Source organism: Adiantum capillus-veneris, chromosome 26 (genome assembly GCF_014529385.1).
Source record: "Adiantum capillus-veneris isolate H3 chromosome 26, ASM1452938v2, whole genome shotgun sequence".
In the NCBI taxonomy this organism is placed as follows: domain Eukaryota; kingdom Viridiplantae; phylum Streptophyta; class Polypodiopsida; order Polypodiales; family Pteridaceae; genus Adiantum; species Adiantum capillus-veneris.
Genome location: NC_140956.1, coordinates 19,579,541 through 19,606,928, shown reverse-complemented (window position 1 = coordinate 19,606,928; position 27,388 = coordinate 19,579,541). Strand labels below are relative to the sequence as shown.

General features: G+C 44.8%; 1 protein-coding gene across 1 annotated transcript in view; it reads left to right on the top strand.

Moving 5' to 3' along the window:
* Nucleotides 1-27,388, top strand: part of GYRA (DNA GYRASE A) — a 213,230-nt gene that overhangs the window by 6,034 nt on the left and 179,808 nt on the right. The window lies entirely within an intron of this gene.

Here is a 27,388-nt window from a genome sequence, read left to right as displayed (position 1 = left end):
AAACAAACTTGTAAATCTGGGGTCTCTGTCGGAGACAATCGTCTCAGGCATGCCATGTAATCTGAAGATCTGGGACACAAACAGTCTTGCTAAGTGATCCGGCTTGACTGTTTTCTTCACTGGAATGCAATGAGCATGTTTGCTAAATCTGTCAATAACAGTCCAGATACCATCGTGACCACTCCGTGTTCTCGTGAGATCAAAAATGAAATCCATTGCAATACTTTCCCAGGGGCGGGCGGGTATGGTTAAAGGCTGTAACAATCCCTGTGCCTTATGCCTGTCAAACTTGACCTGGCATACTAAGCAACTGCGCACAAACTCTTCCACATCCTTTTGAGTCTTGGCCAAAAGAAGTATCTCTCTACCCCTTTCATGGTGGTAGCAATGCCGCGGTGACCGGTAAAAGGTGCACAGTGGCATTCAGTCATAACCTTTTCCCTCAACGGCTGTGTAACGCACAACATGGTTTTTCTCATCAAGTAGCCTTCTCGAATGGAGTATCCTGCTACTGTCTCACCATCTCGTATCCATGTGAAAACGTCTGCAAAATCTGTATCTGTGGCATACTGGTCGACCATATCATCGAAGCTCTTATGATGTATCGCGGAAATAGCCAGAACCAACAGCTTCCGAGACAAAGCATCTGCCACCACATTCTTCTGTCCCTGCACATGGACAATCTGGAAGCGAAACTGTGACAAGATGTTCGCCCACCGCATCTGCTTTTCCGAAAGTTGCTTCTGTGACAAGAAGTAGCGCAAACGTAGACGGTCTGTAAAGACAGTAAAATCCGCTCCGAGTAGGTAATGCTGCCACTGAGTAAGACCATGGATAACCGCCAAAAGCTCTTTCTCATAAATCTGTGCTTTCATCTCCGGCCTTGAGAACAATCGGCTCTCGTAAACAATGACATGGCCTTCTTGCATTAAGACCGCACCCAGACTGCGACCACAAGCATCACAATATACTTCAAATGACTTCTGCAAGTCCGGCAAAGTCAAAACTGGTCCTGTAGTCAATTTCTCTTTCAATGTCTGAAAGGCAGTCACCTTTGTGGATCCCCACGAGAAAGGGACTCCTTTCTGTGTCAAGATATGCAAAGGGGAAGCAACCTCTGCAAACTTTCGAATGAACCGCCTGTAGTACGAGCACGGTCCCAAGAAGCTTCTAACTTCGTGGACATTCTTCAAATCGGGCCAATCACGGATAGTCTCTATCTTGGCCGGATCCATTTGCACTCCTCCTGCTGAGACAATGTGTCCCAAAAAGTGTATCTTTGGTAGGAAAAATTTACTTTTATTTGCATTAATCACTAACTTGTGATCTCGTAATGCTTGAAAGACCTGAAGCAGATGATTTTTGTGTTCTACCTCATTCTTGGAGAAAACAATGATGTCGTCAAAGAAAGTGTCAACAATAGCCTATACTCTCGAAAAATCCTGTCCATCATCCGGTTAAATGTCCCAGGAGCATTGGTTAAGCCAAAAGGCATCATCAAAAACTCAAATAACCCAAAAGTCGTCCGAAAAGCTGTCTTGTTGACGTCTTCCGGCGCGATCCTGATCTGATGATATCCACTCTTCAGATCAATCCTGCTAAAGCATGAGGATCCCTGTAACCTGTCGAGTATATCATCGATCCTAGGAATCGAAAATTTGTTCTTGATGATGATTTTGTTGAGAGCTCTATAATCGATGCACATTCTCCAAGATCCGTCTTTCTTCAAAACTAACAACACTAGAGAGCAATACGGTGAAGTACTAGGCTGGACAAGACCCTTTTCCAAGAGGTCTTTCAATTGGTTCATAATCTCTTCATTTTGTGCTCGGCTCACACGGTAAGGTGGCCGGTTCGATGGTGTGCTTCCAGGTATCAGATCAATGGTATGATCTTCAGGACGAGTAGGTGGTAACTTGCCTGGTAGGCCTTTTGAGAAGCAATCGGCATGAAAGTGGAGAAAATCTTGGCGTTCTTTATTAAGTTTAGACAGATTTGTCCTATCATTATCGCTCAATTTGTTCATAAAGATCGAATAAACAAATAGACTGGATTTCATAAATTTAGAAATGGCCAAAGCCGATACAATAGGGATAGACTCGCCCTTCAGTTTAATATCAGGTACAGTGGTTTTGCCCTTCTCTGAAGTCAATGTCTGTCACGTGACACATCCTAACCCTATGTGTCCGTGGACAAGCTACACCATAGCAAGGTTCCCGTCAGTTCAGTCAAGTCTAGATTAGTAGTGATTTGGCACTTTTGTGAGTCTATTCGTAGACCGTGTATGCCCAGTCACTTAGCATAGATGCATATCCTCCGGTTGCACACAGCATGATCATCGGAATTCCCACCAGAATCCATTAGCATCAGTTAGGGGAATTTTCCAGTGCATTTAGCCTATTTTCCTATTTTTGGTTATTTTCACTTATTATTTTTAAGTGACTTTCCAACAAAAGTAGGTAGGGCAATTTTGCTAAGTTAATATATAAGCAAACCCAAGTTAGCACTTTCTGGCAGAAGAGGCAGCAAGAGCTTCCCGCTCAACAGACAACTTCTCAGCAGTACCCCCTCTCAGCACCCTAGGCCATCCTTGGCGTTTTTCCCGCGACCAACGACCCTCAGCCATTAGCGTTTTCAGCATTCACTAGCGCCAGGCAACATCAGCAATCCCAGTGTTTCCAACCTCAGCAGATACAGCACCAGCCAACGTTTTCATGCAAAAATGCCAGCGCCACTTGCAGACTCGAGCGTTTTTCAGCATTGGCAAAAACGCAGATTTCAGCCATTGACAAACGCAGATTCTCAGCAGAGGAACAATAGCAGATCAGCCCCCATTCAGTTGCAGAAGTCCCCCCAAGTTTTAGCCCAAGAAAACGCAGCCAAAACAGTCATTTTCAGCCACCAGTCCCTGAATTCAGCGATTAGAAGATCACAGATTTCTGTCACGTGACACATCCCAACCCTATGTGTCCGTGGACAAGCTACACCACAGCAGGATTCAGTCAGTCAATTCAGTTAGATTAGCAGTGATCTGGCACTTTTGTGAGTCTATTCGTAGACCGTGCATGCCCAGTCACTTAGCATAGATGCATATCCTCCGGTTGCACACATCATGACCATCGGAATTCCCATTAGAATCCATAAGCATCAGTTAGGGGAATTTTCCAATGCATTTAGCCTATTTTCCTATTTATTGAGATTTTCACTTATTATTTTTAAGTGACTTTCCTACAAAAGTAGGTAGGGCAATTTTGCTAAGTTAATATATAAGTTAGCACTCTCTGGCAGAAGAGGCAGCAGGAGCACCTTGCTCAACAGGCAACTTCTCAGCAAGACCAACCCCCGCGACTACTTTGGCGTTTTCTCCACAGAAGACCTAGCGTTTTTGCATCAGATCAGCCTTGGCGATTTGTGCACAGCAGATCAGCCCCGGCGTCATCACAACTCAGCAGATCAGCCTAGCGTTTTTGCATTTGCAGAACCCCGGCGACAGAAGGACCAATTTCAGCCCCTGGCGTTTTTGGATTTCAGCAGCAAATTAAGACCGGCAATATTCACCTAAAGTGTAGCAGATTCAGCCCGTAAAGACCATCAGTTTTCAGCCCTAAGAAACCTCATTTTTCAGCCAAGAAAACGCAGCCAAAAGAGTCATTTTCAGCCACCGAAACAGTCCCGAAATTCAGCGATTAGAAGATCTCAGATTTCAGCCATCGTCGTCGTCGTCGTCATCGTCGTCGTCGTCGTTGTCATCGTCGTCATCGGCCTAGACCAAGTTGCATAGTCCATTGCATACGCATTGTACACCTTTGTGCAATCAAGACATAGACCACTCTCGCCCCTTCGGAGGAGGGTTTTACAACCTCTCGGGTGTCGTATCTCTTGTCTCTCCTTCTCTCAGTCTCATTCACTTGCACGCACAATCCTCACTTTGTTCGTGACCACGATGCCATACAGTTCGGTACCAGTACCTCACTTTGAAAAGGAGGGGATGTCACGTGACACATCCCAACCCTATGTGTCTGTGGACAAGCTACACCACAACAGGATTCAGTCAGTCAAGTCAGTTAGATTAGCAGTGATCTGGCACTTTTGTGAGTCTATTCGTAGACCGTGCATGCCCAGATGCATATCCTCCGGTTGCACACAGCATGACCATCGGAATTCCCATCAGAATCCATTAGCATCAGTTAGGGGAATTTTCCAATGCATTTAGCCTATTTTCCGATTTATTGGGATTTTCACTTATTATTTTTAAGTGACTTCCCTACTAAAGTAGGTAGGGCAATTTTGCTAAGTTAATATATAAGCAAACCCAAGTTAGCACTTTCTGGCAGAAGAGGCAGCAGGAGCACCTTGCTCAACAGGCAACTTCTTAGCAAGACCAACCCCCGCGACTACTCTGGCGTTTTCTCCACAGAAGACCTAGCGTTTTTGCATCAGATCAGCCTTGGCGATTTGTGCACAGTAGATCAGCCCCGACGTCATCACGACACAGCATATCAACCTAGCGTTTTTGCGTTTGCAGAACCCCGGCGACAGAAGGACCAATTTCAGCCCCTGGCGTTTTTGGATTTCAGCAGCAAATTAAGACCGGCAATATTCACCTAAAGTGTAGCAGATTCAGCCCGTAAAGACCATCAGTTTTCAGCCCTAAGAAACCTCATTTTTCAGCCAAGAAAACGCAGCCAAAAGAGTCATTTTCAGCCACCGAAACAGTCCCAAAATTCAGCGATTAGAAGATCTCAGATTTCAGCCATCGTCGTCGTCGTCATCGTCATCGTCGTCGTCGTCGTCATCGCCCTAGACCAAGTTGCATAGTCCATTGCATACGCATTGTACACCTTTGTGCAATCAAGACATAGACCACTCTCGCCGACGAGAGTGGGGCCTTCGGAGGAGGGTTTTACAACCTCTCGGGTGTCGTATCTCTTCTCTCTCCTTCTCTCAGTCTCATTCACTTGCACGCACAATCCACTCACTTTGTTCGTGACCACAGCACTCTACAAGACGAAAAGCTCTCTCTTTCCCTAAAGAACTAAAAGGAACCTTGAGCAATAAAGATCACTAATCTTGAGAAAATACAACATTCATTCCGTTGCACCTTACAATTTCAGCCATTAAGTCGTCGTAGCCATCACTGTCGTCGTCATCGGCATAGTCCAACTTGCATTTGTCCATTGCATACGCATTGTACACCTTTGTGCAATCAAAGTAGACCACTCTCGCCGACGAGAGTCGGGCCTTCGGAGGAGGGTTTTACAACCTCTCGGTGTCGTATCTCTTCTCTCTCCTTCTCTCAGTCTCATTCACTTGCACGCACAATATCCACTCACTTTGTTCGTGACCACAACACTCTACAAGACGGAAAGCTCTCTTTCCCTAAGGACTAAAAGGAACCTTGAGCAATAAAGATCACTAATCTTGAGAAAATACAACATTCATTCCGCTGTACCTTACAATGTCGTTTTCCTCGCCCGATAATCGACCACGGCGTTGTTCTTGTGGTACGAGGGAATCCCTAAGAGAACATCACAATCCTCCAAAGGCATTTTGAAAAAGTCCTCATGCCCCAAATACCCCTGACAATGCAACCAAAGTTTGCCAATGACAGGTGTAATGGCTACGTCCCTGCCGGGTGCCTCTAGAACTGCCTCCCCAAGTGGTCCCATCCAATCGATAGTGATCTTGAGCCGCACCGCCAATTCCGGTGAAATGAAGTTGGCCTTGGCTCCTCCATCAAAGAAGATCAGGGCCTCTTGATCTTTCACTTTGCCCCAACCTCGGCAAAGTTCTGTACTCTCGTCCATGGTGTTGGGTGGTACCCACACAATCTGGAATTTTTCATCTTGCCTTTTCGTCCACGTTCCTCAGCTGCTCTCGAACTCTCAGGCCTGTCGTCGTCCTTATCATTCTGTTCTTTCTGTGCCTTTTCAGTACACTTCGTGGAGATATGTCCATGTTCCCCGCATCCAAAGCACTTCCCCTCCTTGATGAAGCGAGCTCGCTCCTGAGGAGTAAGCTTGGGTCGTGCATCCTTTTTCTCTGGGTTGCTCTTTCTCTTTCTACTTTCATTCCCATATGTCTGTTCGGCTCGTTGTGTCATGGCCTCATCTGTGGGGTAGGTCAGACTGCCAGAGTGAATGGCAAAGCCCCGCTTCGCATGACTCATCAACTCTTGAATAGAAGCTGACTTCTGTTCCAAGCAGTGATCTCGGATCTCTGTAGGTAGACCCAAGGTGAACCGCTCAATCTGTTCTCTGAACGAGATCTTCTTGAATGAAGAGGCGGGTAGAAAAGAGCTCCAGAATCTCTCATAGTAAACATTTATTGTATCTCTTGGTCATCCGAAGATGGTTCCAAGCAGCTCGTATGTCAAATTTGATCGACTGTCCACCTTGCTTAAACTCTCGGACTTTCTTGCTTTTATCTTCAAGAAAGTCATATTGGTTTGCTTTATAAAAATTCTTCTTGTTCGTATAAAAGTTTCCGTCATCGGAGTCTGAACTGTTTGTAGATGAGTCACTGGGCGAGATTTAGACTTTTTTGCCTTTTTCTTGCCCTTTCCGAAGCGTTGTTTCTTGCTTCGCTTTTTGCCTTTTGTGTCTTCTCGCTCGAATTTGAAGAGCTAGAAGAACTGTTAGAAGAAGAAGAAGAAGAAGAACAGGGTACTCGTTCAAGAATCAAAATGAACACGCTTCTTTTGTTTCTTTGCTTTGTCAAATGTCGACTGATAACCCAAATAACCCGGGAAGTCAGTGTCTTTCTTTTGCTTTTTGCCGTGCTTTTTGGCTTTCTTTTGCGCGTCAAAAAGCTGAGCAATCTGTGCATCAACCACCTCTTCTAATTCCTTCTCTGAATATTGCTTGTGATCAGAAGGTTTCTTGAGAGTGGGTTTCGGGGGTGGTGTAGTGGTTTTCTGCCGCTGCGCATGCACTTCCTGAAAAGAAGTCTGGCTCATATATTTTGCCAATTTCGGATCCTTCACAAAACTGAGCATCATCTTTGTTGCATCAGCGATCAATTGACGCGACGCTTCATCTCTTTTTGCTCCGCCTGAGTAGGCCGAGGCGGTCCATACTCTGCCGGAATTTTCGTTGTGATCCCTGCCCGCATCTCCAGATGCAGAGGGAGTCGACTGATCCTTGCGTGAAGCCATAGGTGCCGCGGGAAAAAAATTGGGGATCGGATTTTTCGTAGAAGAGAAATTGGCCGTGCTCTGATACCATTGTAACAGACTTGGACACTCCAAGTCAAGAATCAATCACGACAGCACCAAATAACCACTTCAAAACAATTCACAGATCACAATAGATTTGCACTGGCCCGGCGGAGTTCCGTACCTAGAGATATTGGCCCCAAAGACTGGCGCCCCTTTCTGTATTTCTTTATGTATTAATCAATGTCAAAGTACAAGAGAGCGGTTAGGGTTTCACTCTCAGACTCTGCGTCCAGATGCTCTGTAGAGTGAGAACCCTCTCCGCTTATTTAGTTGTTTACAAGGGTTGCCAAAAGCAGAGCCCCAAAAGCTTCAAATCAAAAGCTAAGTGTTCTCTCTCTATCACACAAGCTCTCTCTTGAGTCTTGTAATAAAAAGCAATGTAATTCTCTCTCTCTCTCTCTCTCTCTCTCTCTCTCTCTCTCTCTCTCTCCCCTTGCCAAAGCGTAGAGAAAAAGCAAAACTGCCGTCGTTGGAAGGTTGAAAAAGCGTCGCAAAATCCGGATGCTGCCACGTCATCATGCTAGCGCATTATCCGGAAATCTGTCCTGCTGCCTAGGGTTAGGGTTAGGGTTTAGGACAGGTTTTAGGGTTAGGATTAGGGTTAGGATTTTTGGCAGATTTTAGGGTTTGCAGGTTTTAGGGTTAGGGTTTGCAGAATTTAGGGTTTTCAGCAGCAATCCCGCATGCTCTCGGGCGGGTATTGGGCTCTTGAGTTCTTGAGGATCTTGAGGTTCTTGTTTAGCTTGCAATCTGTTGTTAGAGAAGGATCTTCTCTTCACGCGAGCTCTATTCTTGTCCGCGGGCGCACCCCTTGGTGGCCTTGCACTCAGACCAAGGTTGCTTTTTCCCACCTCACGTCGATTGGCGACCGCAAAGTGCACGGTTCTCTCTCAATGAGTGAAAAGAGAAACAAGGGGAGGTTGGACAAGCCCTTCTTTCTTGGGTTTCTTGTCACTCTTCAAAAACACGATCAAGAATCGACACGCCCAAGAGTACTTGGGTTACATGGGACCGCAACAAGCAAAAAAATTTCTGTGGTTCTTTCCTTGAGTGATACAGAACACTACCAAAGCTCTGATACCAATGTAAGGTGCAGCGGAAGTGAATGTTGAACTTTGCTCAAGATGAGTGCTCCGAACTGTGCTCAAGGTTCCTTTTACTTACGGAAGGGAGAGCCTTCGGTTTCTTTAGTTAGAGAGTGCAAGTGATCACAAACATAGTGGATAAACATTGTGAATGAAGGTGCTGAGACTGAGAGACAGAGAGAAGAATACGACACCAGAATGTTGTCAAAACCTCCTCCGAAGGCCCCACTCTCTATGGCGAGAGCGGTCTACTATTGATTGCACAAATCTCTACAATGCTTTGGTATTGCCGACGATGTCGACGACGATGAGGACGACGACGAGACGGGTTGAAATCTACAAATCTTGTACCTGCTGAATTCTGACTCTCTGTCGATGACAACGATGCAATGATGACGCGCTGAAAACGCAGATGCTGAAATCTGCGTTTTCCGGGCTGAAACTGCAAACTTCGATGGATCTGACCGTGCGGCGAGGATCTGCTGCTGCAGGAAGGTGAGATCTGCGAGAGATCTACGAGGTTCGGGACTTGCTCTGCGGTGTCTATGTGCTGAAAACTGAAAACGTTGGTGCTCTTCTGGGATCTGTTGCGGTGAATCTGCAAAACGTTGGTTTGTCAGGCTCATGCAAAAATGCTAGGGCTGATTTGGGCCCTGCTGCAAAAAGGCTATGGATCTGCTGCTTCTTCTAATGCCGGGGCTGATCTGCAATGCAAAAACGCCAGGGCTATGGATGGCTGAAAAACGCTAGGCCTTGCTGTTGCAAAAACTCTAGGTTGACATGTCGGGGGGAGGGGGGGGGGGGGTCTTGCTGAGAAGGTGCCTGTTGAACTCTGTGTTCCTCCTGTCTCTTTTGCCAGAAAGTGCTAGCGCTAGCTTTACTTATATACTTGCTAGCTAAAATTGCCCTACCTAGTTACCAACAAAAGTCACTTAAAAATAATAAGTGGAAAATGTCAAAAATAGGGAAAATAGGTCTATGCACTGTAAAAATGCTTCTGATGGGTTCTGATGGAAATCTAACGATCATTTGGTGTGCAACCAGAGGATATGCATTTACTCTTTAAGTGTCTAGACATGCACGGTCTGCGAACAGACTCACAAAAGTGCCAGAACACTTCCTAAGCTAAGCTAACAGAACTAAGCTAAGCTAACTGAACTAAGCTAAGCTAACTGAACTGGACTGAACCCTTGTCATGAAGTAGCTTGTCCACGTACACATAGGGTTAGATGTGCACGTGATATATCAGGAATGGACAACTCTGATGTGTCATATGATGGGTGACATTAAGCATCACGAAGGGGTTGTACCATTAGTTCGGTAGGAGAGATCGGGAAAACGAATATTCTTGATGCCTCATGTCACAAAGTGATGATGTGGCTGTCCGTTCTGTAGGAAAATCAAAAACCCTAATTCTGTTGCAACCCTAACCCTAAAATTAGAAACCCTAATTCTGTTCGAAAGCCTAATTTTGTTGAAACCCTAACCCTAAAATAAAAAACTCTAATTCTGCCCGAAACCCTAATTTTGTTGAAATCCTAACCCTAAAATCAAAAATCTTGATTCTGCCCTAACCCTAACTCTAACCCTGATTTGTTGATGTGGCGCGCTGACACGTGGTAGAGCTGTACGAATCCCCGTGTTTCACGGAAAAAGCAGCTAGGCTTTTTGCTTTATTCTACGCTGTGAAAAGCACAGAGAGAGAGAGAGAGAGAGAGAGAGAGAGAGAGAGAGAGAGAGAGAGAGAGAGAGGGGAGAACAAATCTTCTCAAAGTACCTCTCAGACTTCTCAGAACCCTTAGAATGGTAAGAATGGTAACTCTTCTAGCCAATCTTCCTCTAATCCTTTGGAAAAGAACTCTCAAAATGAATCTAAGAGTAAAGCTAAAGCACCTGAAAAACCCCGGATGAAAAAGCCGCATAAGGAATTATAGGAGGATACATAATGGCTGAAGAACAAGTGATTTATGCTAAGGAAGATAGATGTTATCAATGTCACGTCAAGGGTCACATTAAGAAGGGTGGTCCTAAAACAGCCCCACCTTAAGAACCCAAGGAACCCACAGCTACCACAAGCACTTTAATGAATCAATCTGCATCATGACATGTTTTTGACACACACATTGAAGTGCTATGGTCATGTGAAGGGTCAACGTTTTGTCATATTGTTTGATCCAAGTAGTATGCATGATATGATTAGTGTCTCTCTTGTAGAGAGAGCCTGCCTGGAGATTAGTCCGACATCTTCTCTCGAGGTGTCTGGCTTCGCTCCTGGTATGGACTCTCTCATCACGCAAGAGTCCCGCGATGTGTTGTTTTCAATTCAACGAGCTGCCTTTCGTAGGAAATTTGTCGTGTCTCCTCTTTCAGGATGCGATATGCTTTTGGGCATTCTATGGTTTCGTGAGCATAACCCTCATTGATTGGGAGGGCAATACTCTCATATTAAATGCCAAAAGTGACTCTCCCATGATCATTCGTGCTGAGGAGGGTCTGCATTCTTTGCCTCTCATTTCTCATGTGCAGGCAAAGTGTGAATTACGACGAGGAGCACAAGCGGCATTCATCTATGCCGCTCCAGTTACCCAGACATTCAGACTCCAGACAGGCATTTAGCTTTGTTTACCAAGTTTAAGCATCTCTTTTTGTAAGATGATCTTCCATCCCGTCTCCCACCTGAGCGGTCGGAGGACCATCGCATCGAGCTCACGGAGGGGGCACAACCTATCAGTAAGGCTCCCTACCGTTTGAACAAGACTCGGGAAGAAGAGTTAGAGCGGCAACTCACGTTGGTGGCCAGAGGATTCATATGTCCAAGTGTAAGTCCTTTTGCTGCTCCTATTTTGTCTGTCCGCAAGAAAGATGGTTCGTCTCGTTTGTGTGCTATTATAGGGCACTGAACAAGATGACCGTCAAGAACAAGTTTCTGATGCCTCGCATAGAATAGGAAGTGATCTGACACTTTTGTGAGTCTGTAGATCGTGCATGTTTAGACACTTAGATTAGATGCATATCCTCTGGTTGCACACAACATGATCATCAGCATTACCATCAAAATCCATCAGGAGCAGTTTCCAGTGCATAAAACCTATTTTACCTATTTTTGACATTTTTCACTTATTATTTTTAAGTGACTTTTGTTGGGAAATTGGGTAGGGCAAATTGAGTAGTGAAATGTAACAGACTTGGACACTCCAAGTCAAGAATCAATCGCGACAGCACCAAATAACCACTTCAAAACAATTCACAGATCACAATAGATTTACACTGGCCCGACGGAGTTCCGTGCCTAGAGATATTGGCCCAAAGACTGGCGCCCCTTTCGGTATTTTCTTTATGTATTGAAAGCAATGTCAGAGTACAAAGAGCGGTTAGGGTTTCACTCTCAGACTCTGCGTCCAGATGCTCTGCAGAGTGAGCCCTAAACCGTGTATATAAAGATTACAAGGGATGCCCAAAAGCAGAGCCCCAAAAGCTTGAAAGCAAAAGCAGATCTCTCTCTCAATGAGAGCAACAAAAAGCAATGATGCCTCTCTCTCTCTCTCTCTATCTTCCAAAGCATAGCCAAAAGCTGAGATTTGCGTCGCTCAAATTTTTTTTTTCCACCTCCGCGATTTCCCAAAATTAGGGTTTTTGGTAGAAATTAGGGTTTGCAGGAATTTTAGGGTTTTTGGTAGAAATTGTTTCTGCTATCGGTAGCCACGTCATCATTTTGTGACATGAAATATATAAGCAAACCTAGCACTAGCTTATTTGGCAGAAGTGGAACAAGGAGAGCACAGGCACTAGTTGCAGCAGGCCCTCTGGACCGCTTCTCAAGCAAGAACCCCCCAAGAACCTGACGTTTTCAGTCCTTGACCCTTCGCGGTTTCATCATTGAAATGCCAGCGATTTCAGCCCCTCACTTCAACATCTTCAGACTCAGCCAAGCCAGCGTTTTTCAAGCAGCAGAATCCAGTGTTTTCCGGCAAGCATAACAGAGTTTTTCAGCCCCAATGAACCTGCGTTTTTCAGCCTGCATGGTGGTGATTTCAGCCCAGCCTATCAGCATTTTAGGGACCAGCCATTCAGCGTTTTCATAACCTGCAAGGACAGCGTTTTCATAACCAGCAAGGACAGCGTTTTTGAACCAGCAAGGCAGGGATTTGCAGCAGCAGAACTCAGCGTGTTAGCAGCAGCAGAATTCAGCAAAAGACCCATCGAATTTAGCTGATAAAGATTTGCAGATTTCAGCCCTTAGCATTTTCAGAGTTCAGCCCGTCTCGTCGTCGTCGAGATCGTCGGCAAGTCCAAGCATTGTAGAGATTTGTGCAATCATAAGTAGACCGCTCTCGCCATAGAGAGTGGGGCCCTTGGAGGAGGGTTTGACAACTTTGTGGTGTCGTATTCTTCTCTCTCTATCTCTCAGACTCATGCACCTTCATTTCACAGTGTTCACCACTTTGTTTGTGTCCATTGCACTCTCACTAAAGGAACGGAAGGCTCTCCCTTTTGTAAGTAAAAAGAACCTTGAGCACAGTTCGGAGCACTCATCTTGAGCAAAGTTCAACATTCACTTCCGCTGCACCTTACTATGGTATCAGAGCTTTGGCAGTGTTTTGTATCACTCAAGGAAAGAACCATAAGAACTACATAATCGTTTTTTGCTTGTTGCGGTCGCACGTAACCCAAGACCTCTTGGGTGTGTCGATTCCTAATCGTGTTTTTGAAGAGTGATAGGAAACTCAAGAAACAAGGGCTTGTCTAGCCTCCCCTTGTGCCTCTTTTCACTCATTGAGAGCGGACCGTGCACTTAGCGACCGGCCAATCGACGTGAGGTGGGAAAAAGTAACCTCGGTGTGAGCGCAAGGCCGCCAAGGGGTGCGCCCGCGGAAAAGAACAGAACTCGGGTGAAGAGAAGATCCTTCTCTAACACAGATTGCAAGCGAAAGAAGTACCTCAAGAACTCAAGAACCTCAAGAACCCAAGAACCTCAAGACCGCAAGAACCTCAAGAACCCAAGAACCCAAGATCCACAAGAACCCAAGTTCCTCGTGAGCTTAAGAACCCAAGACCACAAGAACCCACAAGAACCCAAGACTTCAGTGGATGGTCATCACTCGAAGCGGAATGGATACTTCGCTTGGAGGTGTGAGGTGAGCATGGGGGTAGCGAAGAAGAGTTTTCCTCACTAGGAGGTTTTTCCGACCCTTCCCTATCTACACCAAGATGACAACTTTCGACAAGATGATGATGGACAGGAAGTTAGAACGTGAAGCAAGAACAACAGAAATAATGACAGCCATAGAGCGTAAATACGAAGACAGAATGACAGCCATAGCGCGTGAGCGCGAAGAAAGAGAAGCAAAACTTGATCGCGAGAACAAAGCAAGAATGCAAGAAATGTTGCGTGTCACAAAGTGATGACGTGGCGGACAGCAGAAACCCTAATTTCTGCCAAAAACCCTAAAATTCCTGCAAACCCTAATTTCTGCCAGAAACCCTAATTTCTGGAAATCGCGGAGGTTGAAATTTAAAAAAAATAAAAATAATTTTTTTTTTGGAAAATGATGAGCAACGCAAATTTCGCTTTTTCTCTACTTAAATGAGAAAGAGAGAGAGAATGCTTTTGCTTTCATGTTTTGACTCTCTGTGAGAGAGAGAGAGCAATTGTTTTTGATTTGAAGCTTTTGGGGCTCTGCTTTTGGGCATCCCTTGTAACCTTTAAATTAGTGGTGAGGGCCTCACTTCTCAGAGCATCTGGACGCAGAGTCTGAGAGTGAAACCCTAACCGCTCTCTTGTACTTTGATGATTGATTAATATAAAAAGAAATACCGAAAGGGGCGCCAGTCTTTGGGGCCAATATCTCTAGGCACGAAACTCCGCCGGGCCAGTGCAAATCTATTGTGATCTGTGAATTGTTTTGAAGTGGTTATTTGGTGCTGTCGCGGTTGATTCTTGACTTGGAGTGTCCAAGTCTATTACAGCGACTCTTTTCTCAAGTTTAGGCACAGGTGCAAGCATTCGGACTCTCTCAGTCTCTTCTTCTCCAAAGCATGACACACACGAATTGCATGATAATGATAAGCATGATGATTTGCATGATCAAGATGTGATTACTCACGAGCATGATGATTTGTATGACCACGATGTGGTTGTTCACAAGAATGATGGGTTTGTGGATACTTTTTCTCGTGAAGCTAACCTCATTTGATCAATCACCAAGAACTGATCTTGGCTCTCGGCTCGAGGTCCAAAGAACCCCCACAGGAAGATTCAATCAATCACGAAGAATCGATCTTGGCTCTCGAGCCTAGGTCCAAAGCACCCCCTCAGGAAGAACCGATCTTAGCTCTCGAGCCTAGGTCCAAAGAACCCTCACAGGAAGTATTATGTGTTCGAATGATTAGTCAGCACGCATTGTTTGAGTGTTTCATTCATGATGCTTTCCTGTATTTTAGTCACCGTCCTTATGTGATCCCTTTTCCTAGGCATGACATTTTGTACGTTGAGCACGATTCACTCATGAATGAGCACGGATGTATGCGGATTATTCATGAAAAGAAGAAATGTTTGCATTCAAGGAATTCACACTCCATGTCTCTTCCTTGGCATGTTGCAGTATCAGAAGAGCACAAGAAAGATTGAGCATCAAGCATGGGCATGTCCATTGTGATTTGCCACAGTTGATTAATTTAGATCCAAAACACAAGGTTCGATCTTGTTGTTTGCGTGTTGTGGTGAATGGGTTGGCACTCCGTCTATTTGTTCATCTACATTGCATGCACAGTCTTTAGAGAAGACGAGATTTTTTCCACTCACTTTACAACCCTATGTGTCCGTGGACAAGCTACAACATCACCAGGGTTCAGTTCAGTCAGTCAGTCTAGAATAGGAAGTGATCTGGCACTTTTGTGAATCTGTTCGCAGGCCGTGCATGTCCAAACACTTAGATTAGATGCATATCCTGTGGTTGCACACAGCATGATCATCAACATTACCATCAGAATCCATCAGGAGTAGTTTCCAGTGCATAAAACCTATTTTTCCTATTTTTGACATTTTTCACTTATTGTTTTTAAGTGACTTTTGTTGGGAAACTGGGTAGGGCAAATTGAGTAGTGAAATATATAAGCAAACCTAGCGCTAGTTTATCTGACAGAAGTGGAACAGGAGTGGACAGGCACCAGTTGCAGCAGGCCCTCTGGACCGCTTCTCAAGCAAGAACCCCCCAAGAACATGGCGTTTTCAGTCCTTGACCCTTCGCGGTTTTAGCATTGAAGTGCCAGCGATTTCAACCCCTCACTTCAGCACCTGCAGACTCAGCCAGACCAGCGTTTTTCAAGCAGCAGAATCCAGCGTTTTCAGGCAAGCATAACATCATTTTCAGCCCCAATGAACCTGCGTTTTTCAGCCTGCATGGTGGCGATTTCAGCCCAGCCTATCAGCATTTTAAGGACCAGCCATTCAGCGTTTTCATAACCCGCAAGGACAGCATTTTCATAACCAGCAAGGACAACGTTGTTGAATCAGCAAGGCAGCGATTTGCAGCAGCAGAATTCAGCGTGTTAGCAGCAGCTGAATTCGGCAAAAGACCCATCGAATTCAGCAGATAAAGATTTGCAGATTTCAGCCCGTCTTGTCGTCGTCCTCATCATCGTCGACATCGTCGGCAAGTCCAAGCATTGTAGAGATTTGTGCAATCATAAGTAGACCGCTCTCGCCATAGAGAGTGGGGCCCTTGGAGGAGGGTTTGACAACTTTCTGGTGTCGTATTCTTCTCTCTCTATCTCTCAGACTCATGCACCTTCATTCACAGTGTTCACCACTTTGTTTGTGTCCATTGCACTCTCTCATGAAAGGAACGGAAGGCTCTCCCTTCCATAAGTAAAAGGAACCTTGAGCACAGTTCGAAGCACTATCTTGAGCAAAGTTCAACATTCACTTCCGCTGCACCTTACAGGCGATATGGTTGGTGTATGTGTGTTTATCTTTCTTGATGATATTATAATTTTTTCTGCCTCGTGGGAACAACATGAAAAGGATGTACAAAGGGTATTAACCCGTTTGGATGAGTGTCAGCTGTGCATTGCAGTTAAGAAATCTGAGTTTTTTCTCATTGAAGTTACTTATCTGGGTTATATCATTTCTACAGAAGGCGTCAAGCTAGACCCCATGAAGGTGGAACAGGTACGTAATTGGGATCTGTCCAAAACTACATATGATGTGCATTCTTTTCTTGGTTTATGTCAAGCATATAGTTCGCACATAGAGAATTTTACACGCATTGTCATACCCATGATTGATGTTTTGAAAGGGATAAAGACTCGCCGATAGCGCGTGGATTTGCCGGAGGCAGCCATTGAGGCTTTCGCAATTCTCAAGGTTGCGGTGACAGAAGCGCCGTGTCTGATCCTTGCCTCTTTGGATGATCCCTTTGAGGTATGGACGAATGCGAGCAATGTCGCCATAGGCGTTGTGCTTCAGCAGCATGGTCGTCGAGTTGCTTTCCTTAGTCGAAAGCTCAATAGTCTAGAAAAGAACTATTCAGTTTATGATAAAGTACTTTTGTCTATCATTCACTCTCTTAAGCATTGGAAGCATTTTCTGTATGATAGAGAGTTCATAGTCCGCACAGATCACCAAGCCCTCAAGTGGCTCCAGTCTATGCCTAGTGCACATTGGAGTGATCGCCAAGCACGATGGTCACAAGTTTTTGAGCAATTTGGAGGTTTGATTGACTATGTGCTTGGAAAAGCTAACCCTGTTGCAGATGCGTTAAGTCACAAAGGACAAATTTTGGCTCTTGAGTCAAGATCCACAGTTTCTCTTCAGGGTGTGTTTTTCGACAGCATGAAGAATCAGTACACAGTAGTCGAGTTTGGTAAGCAATGGTTGCAGCCTCTTGCTTCCCAAGGGTCGAGCAACTATCTCATTCTTGATGGTTTGTTATATTTTCGTCATTGTCTATGTGTGTTGCCCTCTCTTAGGACAACCGTGGTTGCATGATGCACATGACTCTCTCACGGGTGGGCATAGAGGAATGAACACCACTTTGGAAAAAATAGAAAGATTCTTTTATTGGCCTAAAATGCGAAAGGTTATGTTTCGTTATGTTCAATTTACTATTTGTCAAAAGGTAAAAGCTTCTCGGGTTAAGCAGCAAGGCCTCTTGCTTCCGCTGCCTATTCCCGATGGGCCTTTTCAAGATATTTCCATGGATTTTGTGACTAACCTTCCATCTAGTTTGCATTCAAGGAACACTCAATGTTTGACAATTGTTGATCGTTTCAGCAAGTTTTGCATGTTGATTCCTTGTAAGGCCACAGTCATCACACAAGATGTGGCGCGGTTGTTCATGAAGTATAGGTACCCCCTCTGTGGTAAGCATAGGTACCCCCTCTGTGGTTTGCCAAAATCGATTGTTTCAGATAGGGATGTTAAGTTCACGTCCAATTTTTGGCGTGTACCCTTTGAAATTTTGACACCAAGTTGAATTTTACATCGGCTTTTCATCCACAGTCAGATGGTCAGACAGAGATTTACGATCAATTGGCTTTTGATGTTTTAAAGTCATATGTGCATGATCAACAGTCTCATTGGGAGCTGTCTCCCCTTGGTTTAGGCTATTTTGAATGACTCTTATTCTTCTGCCATTGGTCGAACTCCGTATGAGGCAGCTTTTAGCCGTCCGTTCCGGTCACTTTTGACTCGCTCGGCCAGTCAAATGCATGATGCCAATGCTGAAGGTCAGTCGCTGGATGAGATTTCTGAGAGTGTGAAGCTTCGGCTTAGCAAGGCTCAGGAGTCTTACTCAAGCCAGGCTAACAAGCATCGTCAGGATGTTTCGATCAAGGAAGGGGATTGGTTGTATTTAAGAATCATGAAGCAACGTCTTAAGCAAGTTGGAAAGAGTGTCCAAAGTTGTCTTTCGAATGTATTGTCCATTTCGATGAAATTGCAATTGCCTAACTCATGGTCAATGCACAACGTTCTCCATGTTTCTTGGTTAAAAGTGTTTCAGGGAACACCTCCGAAGAACATTTCCCAAGAAGAAGAGCCGAAAATCGTCGATGAAGTAGAAGTCATGGAGCCGGAGTAAGTGTTGTTGCATCGGTTTCTCCATGGCTCGAAGAAACAAGTGAGACAGTACTTTTTGAAGTTCAAGGGTCGAGGAACCCACGAAGCAGTGTGGGTTGACAAAGAGTTTTTCAAAGATTACCCAGAGTTGTTGGTAGACTACAAGGAAGCCATGCAGCTCGGTACCAGTACCTCACTTTAAAAAGGAGGGATGTCACGTGCACATCCAACCCTATGTGCATGTGAACAAGCTACTTCATGACAAGGGTTTAGTCTGCCTAGCTTAGGAAGTGTTCTGGCACTTTTGTGAGTCTGTTCGCAGACCGTGCATGTCCAGGCACTTATAGTGATTGCATATCCTCTGGTTGCACACAGCATGATCATCAGCATTATCATCAGTATCCGTGAGGAGCATTTGACAGTGCACAGAACCTAATTTTCCTATTTTAGCCATTTTTCACTTATTAATAAGTGACTTTGTTGGGAAACTGGGTAGGCAAATTTGCCAACTTAATATATAAGGAAACTGGTAGTCACTTAGTGGAAGTAGAAGAAGAATGGAGAGCACAGGCAAACACTTGCAGCAGGCTCTCTAACCTCCCTTCTCAAGCAAGAATCATTAGCAACCTCTTGCGTTTTCAGTAGCTAGACCTAGCGTTTTTCAGCAGCCTTCACAGCGTTTTGGAGCAGCCAAATCGACATTTTGAGCCTCAGTCAAAGCCAACGTTTTTGTAGCAGATCCAATCAGCGTTTTCAACCTATAGAGAACAGCTTTTTTCAGCCCTGAAACCAGTGTTTCGAGCCAGCCTCGTCCGCGTCCTCGCCGCCCTCTTCGTCGTTGTTGTCTTCGACTTGGAACCTCATTGCATCGTAGCGTCAAGAACTTGCATCAGCATTTTGTATCAGATTTGTGCAATCAATAGCATAGACTTCTCTCGCCATTGAGAGAGGGGCCCTTGGAGGAGGGTTTGACAACTTTTCTAGTGTCGTATTCTTCTCTTTCTCTATCTCTCAGTCTCAGTACTTTCATGCACAGTGTTTGCCCACTTGTTTGTGACCAATTGGACTCTCTCACTAAAGGAATGGAAGGCTCTCCCTTCCGTAAGTAAAAGGAACCCTTGAGCACAGTCCGGAGCACTCATCTTGAGCAAAGTTCAACATTCACTTCTGCTGCACCTTACAATTGATTATTCGTGCGCGCTCCCGTTTGTGATAAAGGGCTGAAAACTGAAACGGCTATGTCGTTGGCTGATCTGGTCCAAAAATGCTTGGGTTGACCTGGAGCAAAACCGTTGCCAAATTCTGGCGCTAGTAACAAATAGAGCAAATGGATGGGTTTGGTTGCTCCCTTTATAGGTGAGGAATAGGGCTTAAGAATTGCTTAAGGTTTAGGTAGGGCAAAATTTCTATTGAACTCCTTAAAAATAAATCATTAAAATGGTTTATTGATGAGTTTGACCGGGGTGAAGTTTTTGGGTGAAATTGTTGCACATCTGTTCACCCGAGAATCCGATCGATACGGGGAATGGCTCGTTGGATTCCTCTAACTTAAAACTATATACACGTCATGCGAGATGCCCATTGTAGTGTAATAACATTTGTGAAAACGTGTGCACAAACCATTTATACAAACTGGAAACCCAATCTAATGGACTCATCGAGACATGGAGGTCTTGTGAATAGGCTCACAAACTAATCCTCCTAGTATTTTAGACACTGCTATGTAGGGATAGGTGGAAAACAGACTCTGGAGGTCGATGAAGCATGTCCATGTGACACATAGAGCCATGTGCACTGCTATCTAGGGATAGGTGGAAAACAGACCTTGGAGGTCGATGAAGCATGTCCATGTGGCACACAGAGCCATGTGCACTGCTATCTATTTTAGACACTGCTATCTAGGTAGGTGGAAAACAGACCTTGGAGGTCGATGAAGCATGTCCATGTGGCACACAGAGCCATGTGCACTGCTATCTATTTTAGACACTGCTATCTAGGGATAGGTGGAAAACAGACTCTGGAGGTCGATGAAGCATGTCCATGTGGCACACAGAGCCATGTGCACGTGATAAATACTTTTCTACACCTTTCAGAGTGGTGTCAATGCCAACGATGGTCGACAAAAGTTGGACTGTCACAAGACGGGCACTACGTGCCAATAGAGAAGAACAGACTGAACATACTTAGCACTTCAATAACAACTGAACTGAAAGAGAGAGACGACACGCGACACGGAGTGGCGGAATTCCACCCTAGAGAGTATTGGCCCCAAACCTTGGCTCTGCACCTTCGCCAGGAAGCATGCATAAGAATGAGCCCTAACCTCATATTTAAAGGCCCTAGGCCCCAAAAGCACTTTACAGTAAAAAACCTTCAAACTCAAAAGCTTTTGGTCCAAAAGCAATGTCAAAAAGCTGCTAGCGTAATTTACGGAAATCCGTACAGCATGCCACGTCATCAGCCAACGCAAAATGCAGAAATCCATACAGCCTGCCACGTCATCATGTCAATGCAATTTTCGAAAATTGCCACGTCATCAATTGCTGGTCCTGCTTTATTTTAATCTTTATGTCACTTGGGGCCCCATTGGACGGGGTCCCCATAAGTTGGGAGGACTTCTTCTTCTACTTGTTCTTCTTAGGGTTTAGGCCCCGCGGCCGGCATCTGTAAGTTCGCTCCATTCTTTAGGCTTTGACACATCAGCAGTTTGTTACATGGACAATGGTACTTTGTCAAAACCTTGTTCCTCAACCCTAAGTGACAGAACATAGTTTTCCGCATTGAGTAGCCTTCCTTTAGAGCTTGCAATTGTCTCCCCGGTCAAAGATGTTTGCAAAATTTGGATCTGTGACGTACTGATCAACGATATCCTTGAAGTTCTGATGGTGAACCGTCGAAATAGCAGATATTTTTGGCTTGCGAGACAAGGCGTCCGCCACCAAGTTCTTCTTTCCCTTAACATGGACAATCTAAAACTGAAACTGAGACAAAATATTTGCCTATCTCACAAGTCATGTGCTTGTCGGAGAGCTCTTTTTGGGACAAGAAGTATCTCAAACTTTGGTGATCGGTGAACACTACAAAATTGGCTTCGAGTAGAAAATGGCGCCACTGAGTAAGAGCATGGATAATCAGCTATAGCTCCTTTTCATAAATTTGTGCAACCTGCTCTGGTCGTGAGAACATCCTACTCTCATAAACTACAACATGGCCCTTGCGACCACACGCATCATAGTAAACCTTAAATTGCTTTTGCAAATTTGGTAGAGCCAATCTCTAATGGTCTCAACCTTGGCTGGGTCCTTCTTTACACCCTCTGCAGAGACAATGTGTCCCAAAAAGTGTATCTGTGGCAATAAAAAATCACTCTTTTTCCTATTAACCACCAATCAATGTTGTCGGTAGTGCTTGGAAAACGTGTAACAGATGGTGTCTGTGCTCTGTCTCGCTCTTGGAGAATACAATGACGTCGTCAAAAAAGGTGCCTACACATGAGCGATACTCTCTAAAAATCTTGTCCATCATCCTATTGAACGTTGCAAGAGCATTAGTGAGACTGAAAGGCATCACCAAATACTCGTACAATCCAAAGGATGTCCTGAATGCAGTCTTATGTACATCTCCAGGAGCAACCCTGATGTGATGATAGCCACTTTTCATGTCGATTCTGCTAAAGCATATAGAATCTTTTAACCTACCAAGTATATCATCGATCTTGAGTATTGGAAACCTGTTCTTGATGGAGATTTTGTTGAGAGCTGTGTAGTCAATGTACATTGTCACCAGTCCATGGCAATTCCATTTTTGTTTATTTTCTATTTCTTTGGGGAATTTCGTTTGTTTTACCTTTTGGAAACACCCCTCTGGAAATCTAACTGCCCTGCATTGCATAACCAGTGTGCAACTGTTCAGAGAGAGTCCAGGCCTGAGGGCCAAAGAGCACTAAGGTTGGACAAGGACTATGGTTAGCCAAAGTGGGGTCATTGGCCAGCCAAAGCGGAATCCTTTGCTTCATAGGCTACATTTCAGTTCTGGGTGTGGCTGCAGTGTACAAAGAGGGTCAGATGACCTAGAAGAATGTAATGGCAGAAACTCCTAAATTTTAGGGACTGCTATTTTTGGACGGCAAAATGTCTTCGCGTCATTACGTGCAGTTTGACATGGGGATCATTTTGTTACTCTGTGGCCAAGTCAACAGAGGTTGCAGCTGAGATATTTTTAGACCCAAGGGTCTAAAGCGGGAAAATGCACAAATGAGCACTCTGAGGCCAGTTTACTACTTAAAGAGATGGCAAAAACGTGATTTTCAACTGTGAGCTCGTTTTTGAGTGCTCTCACAGGTGAGAGAGCTTCAATGGAGTGTTGGCTTACCCTCTATGTACAGTGAGGTGCAGGATGTCATGACCTGCACACCTTTCACTGCTCTCTCTCACCCCTATGGCAGTATGTTATGCCCCTCTAGCGGGCTTTTCATTTGACCAATGTACAGTTATGTGGGTTCATGCGCGATTGCCGAGGCAAGAGCCTCTTGCACAGGTACTGGATTAGCTAGCGGCTAATCCCCCGCTAGCTAATCCCCGTAGGTACAGGTGAATTCGGAGAGGTTTCACGTGCGAAATCTCGTCCGATTCAAAGGGCAAGTAGCCCTACAGGTGCGGGAGCTCGAGGACTTGCTACGGATGCGATCGGCACGCGAAACGGAGCCCGAAACAGTGAATTACAGCCTGCTGTGTATTTTTGCAGGTTTAGGGTTTCGGCCCTAAACGGATCCTAATACCCCCAAGAGGTTCGGGGACGCGAGGGGACTGCTGTACAGGTGATCTGGCGCATTTTTAGGGCAGAAAACAGAGAATTCAGCGTGCTGCAGATTCTCGCCAGGTTTTGCAAAGTGTCCGTATGCATCGGGAAAGTCATCTAATGCGTGGGGATACTGACTGTGAAGGGTCCTAGTACAATTATGCTGCCGAAATCGGGCCAAAACAGAAGAAATTCAGGCAAGATTGTGCGGGGTAGCTTGTAGGGAACCACAACGTTTATTCCCTCTTTTAAAGAATAAAGAAATACCGAAAGGGGCGCCTATTTAGGGGCCAATCTGGTGTCTGACTCGCATACAGATGCATTCTAGCATCTGTATTCCATTCCCCTCCCTTGTGTCATTATAGCACAGGTAGAATAGACGACTAATAATGGGTGAAAGCTAAATCAAGGTTTGAAGTAGAGTCTACCGCCCTTTTTGAAGTTAACAGGCCGGTTTCATGGTTCCATCGACAAGATTAAATCACTTTTTCTTCAAAAAGTGAGCCTTGGTCAGTTTGGATTAAAGACACATAGAGAGTTTGGGATGACCTTGAAAACACAGAGAGTTTGAAAGTAGATCGAGTGGATTTACAGGTGAGAAAGGCTACGAGAGTCATTCTTTGGATACAGGTGAGAAAGGCTACGAGTCTTTCTTTGGATACAGGATGGATGGCAACAAGGAAGAGGGTTCCTCTTCAAAAGATAGACAGCCTATTCCAACTGCACATGAAATTGGCGAGAGTTCAGGCCAAGCAGAGAAAGCTTTGCAGGTTGTTACTGCTGTGACCATGTTCAAGCAATTGATGGAGAATCCAAGATTTATGGAGTTCATACAATCTTCATCAATAGCACATCAAGTTCACGGCAGTTTTGGCATGCCAGGAACAGTGTTTAGGGGTATGCAAGGCATGGTGCCCAACCCCATGTATGCAAACATTGGTTTGCACCCAGGATTTCAGGGCATACAAGGTCAGTTTGGGGTGTCACAAGGTAACTTGGGTATGGCTGGTTTTTCAATCCAATCAGTGAATATGACACCTGGACATGAACATGTTACTGGCCAGGGAGTATAGCTGGCTCCCACAGGTATACCCATTATGCAAACTGTCTCTTTTGACAATTTGGAGTCAATGGATAAGCTAAAGCCATACAAAGAAGATGATCAGTGAGTCCATTGACACATTCAATGGCTTTGATGAGAGGACAAAGGTTTTCTCTTTCCTCGAAAAGTTTGACAAAACATTTGTTGGAAGGAGCATTTAAAGTCAGGAAAGCTGCCACTTTTCTGAAAAAAAAAGATGCAAGTCAATGATGGAATACACTATTGTTACAAGGACAGACTCCTTCCACTTGGAATGATTTCATACAGGTACCGAATTATCTAAAGGCTAATTCAAAACAGGTATAGGATGATTTAACAAGATTTCTTGCGAGAAATCTCGTGTAAATCAAAGGGCAAGTAGTCCTACTGATGCAAAAGATCAAAGGCTACGAATTGGTGCGATTGGCACGCAAAACAGAGCCCGAAAGAAGAAAATACAGCTTGCTGTATTTTTCTGCAGATTTAGGGTTTTGACCCTATTTGATGCCTTTTTGTCCCAAGAGCTTCGGGGAAGCTAGAGCACAGTAATACAAGTGATTTGGAGCATTTTAGGAGCTAAAAACAGAGAATTCAGCGTGCTGAATTTCCAGGACAGGTTTGCAAAAGTGCTCCGTTATGCGTGGATAATCACTTGGATATGTGGATTTTTGGTTGTGAAGGTTTCTACTACAATTATGCTGTCAAAATTGGGTGAAAAAGAGAATTCTCATCCCAAAAAAAGTGACAGCATAAGGGTAGATCACAGGTTAATCTCCAAAGATCAAGATGAAGAGCAAAGAAAGATTGTTTTCGATGCTCAGTATACAAATCAGTGATATTGCATAAAGGCTGAAATTGCCTGAGAGTTGCAAGATTCACAATGCGTTTCACGTGAGTCTTCTCAAACCCTATGTGGGTGATGTGCCAGAAGATATGCTAGCTGAAGATCAGCTGGAAGTCGAGGAACTTGACGAGATCTTGGTCCCGGAACAGATTTTGGCACATAAAGAAAGAAAAGAAAAGGCAAGGTTGCAAGGTGCTGTTTGGTAAAGTTCAAAAGCTATTCACCTTTGGATGTCCATTGTCAAGTGGATGGAAAAAAGTGAACTCGCAGAGTCACTAAAAGTATGGGAACTTATAACCTTGGTTTGCAACCTACCTTGACCCCTTGAGATTCAGAGCTACATGGATTGTCAGTGTGACAATGGCTTCTGAAAGAAATGATGTACATATGTTACTTACAGTGAGCTGAAATGAAGTGCATGTTACATGAATGTTAGAGCTGTACAGATTGTCAGTTTGGCAATTGCTCTTATGGAATGTCCAAAAGTTTGTTTAGTGCTATAGAACTGAGTATTTCTTGTCAGTTTGTCAAGGGTACAACAATTATTTCTATTAAAGAGTACATGTGTAACTGCATTCTTAAACTGTCGGTTTGGGTATACTCGAAAGGTTGCTGGATCCAACGTGTACTAAAAGACAGTGACAAAATGTGACGCTTCCATTTTGTCATTGGAAAGTTATGGACTCAAAGCAATGGCAGAGTGTGACGCTTCCACTATGTCATTGGGACAGGGTTCACACGCAGGCAATACATGTGTCGACGAGGTGTTGAATACACCAGGGTTGACAATGAGCATGTATGTGTCGTGCATGTGTCGACAGGTGTTGAATACACCCGAGTGTTGACTGTAAGCATGTACGACATAGGTGTAAACGAGGACGTTTGAGATTTCAAGAGGGGGGTATGTCACCAGCCAGTGGCAATTCCATTTTTGTTTATTTTCTCTTTCTTTGGGGAATTTCGTTTGTTTTACCTTTTGGAAATACCCCTCTGGAAATCTAACTGCCCTGCATTGCATAGCCAGTGTGGAACTGTTCAGAGAGAGTCCAGGCCTGAGGGCTAAAGAGCACTAAGGTTGGACAAGGACTATGGTTAGCCAAAGTGGGGTCATTGGCAGCCAAAGCGGAATCCTTTGCTTCATAGGCTACATTTCAGTTCTGGGTGTGGCTGGCTGCAGTGTACAAAGAGGGTCAGATGACCTAGAAGAATGTAATGGCAGAAACTCCTAAATTTTAGGGATTGCTATTTTTGGACGGCAAAATGTCTTCGCGTCATTACGTGCAGTTTGACATGGGGATCATTTTGTTACTCTGTGGTCAAGTCAACAGAGGCTGTAAGTGAGATATTTTTAGACCTGAGGGTCTAAAGCGGGAAAATGCACAAATGAGTGACACTTGGCACTCTGAGGCCAGTTTACTACTTTAAGAGAAGGCAAAAACGTGGTTTTCAGCCGTGAGCTCGTTTTTGAGTGCTGTCACAGGTGGGAGAGCTTCAATGGAGTGTTGGCTTACCCTCTATGTACAGTGAGGTGCAGGATGTCATGACCTGCACACCTCTCACTGCTCTCTCTCACCCCTATGGCAGTATGTTATGCCCCTCTAGTGAGGTTTTCATTTGACCAATGTACAGTTATGTGGGTTCATGCGCGATTGCCGAGGCAAGAGCCTCTTGCACAGGTACTGGATTAGCTAGCGGCTAATCCCTCGTAGGTACAGGTGAATTCGGAGAGGTTTCACGTGTGAAAGCCCATCCGATTCAAAGGGCAAGTAGCCCTGCAGGTGCGGGAGCTCGAGGACTTGCTATGGATGCGACCGGCATGCGAAACGGAGCCCGAAACAGTGAATTACAGCCTGCTGTGTATTTTTGCAGGTTTAGGGTTTCGGCCCTAAACGGACCCTAACACCCCCAGGAGGTTCGGGGATGCGAGGGGACTGTTGTACAGGTGATCTGGCGCATTTTTAGGGCAGAAAACAGAGAATTCAGCGTGCTGCAGATTCTCGCCAGGTTTTGCAAAGTGTCCGTATGCGTCGGGAAAGTCATCTAATGCGTGGGGATACTGACTGTGAAGGGTCCCAGTACAATTATGTTGCCGAAATCGGGCCAGAACAGAAGAAATTCAGCCAAGGTTGTGCGGGGCAGCTTGTAGGGAACCACAACGTTTATTCCCTCTTTTAAAGAATAAAGAAATATTGAAAGGGGCGCCTATTTAGGGGCCAATCTGGTGTCTGACTCGCATACAAATGCATTCTAGCTTCTGTATCCCATTCCCCTCTCTTGTGTCATTATAGCACAGGTAGAATAG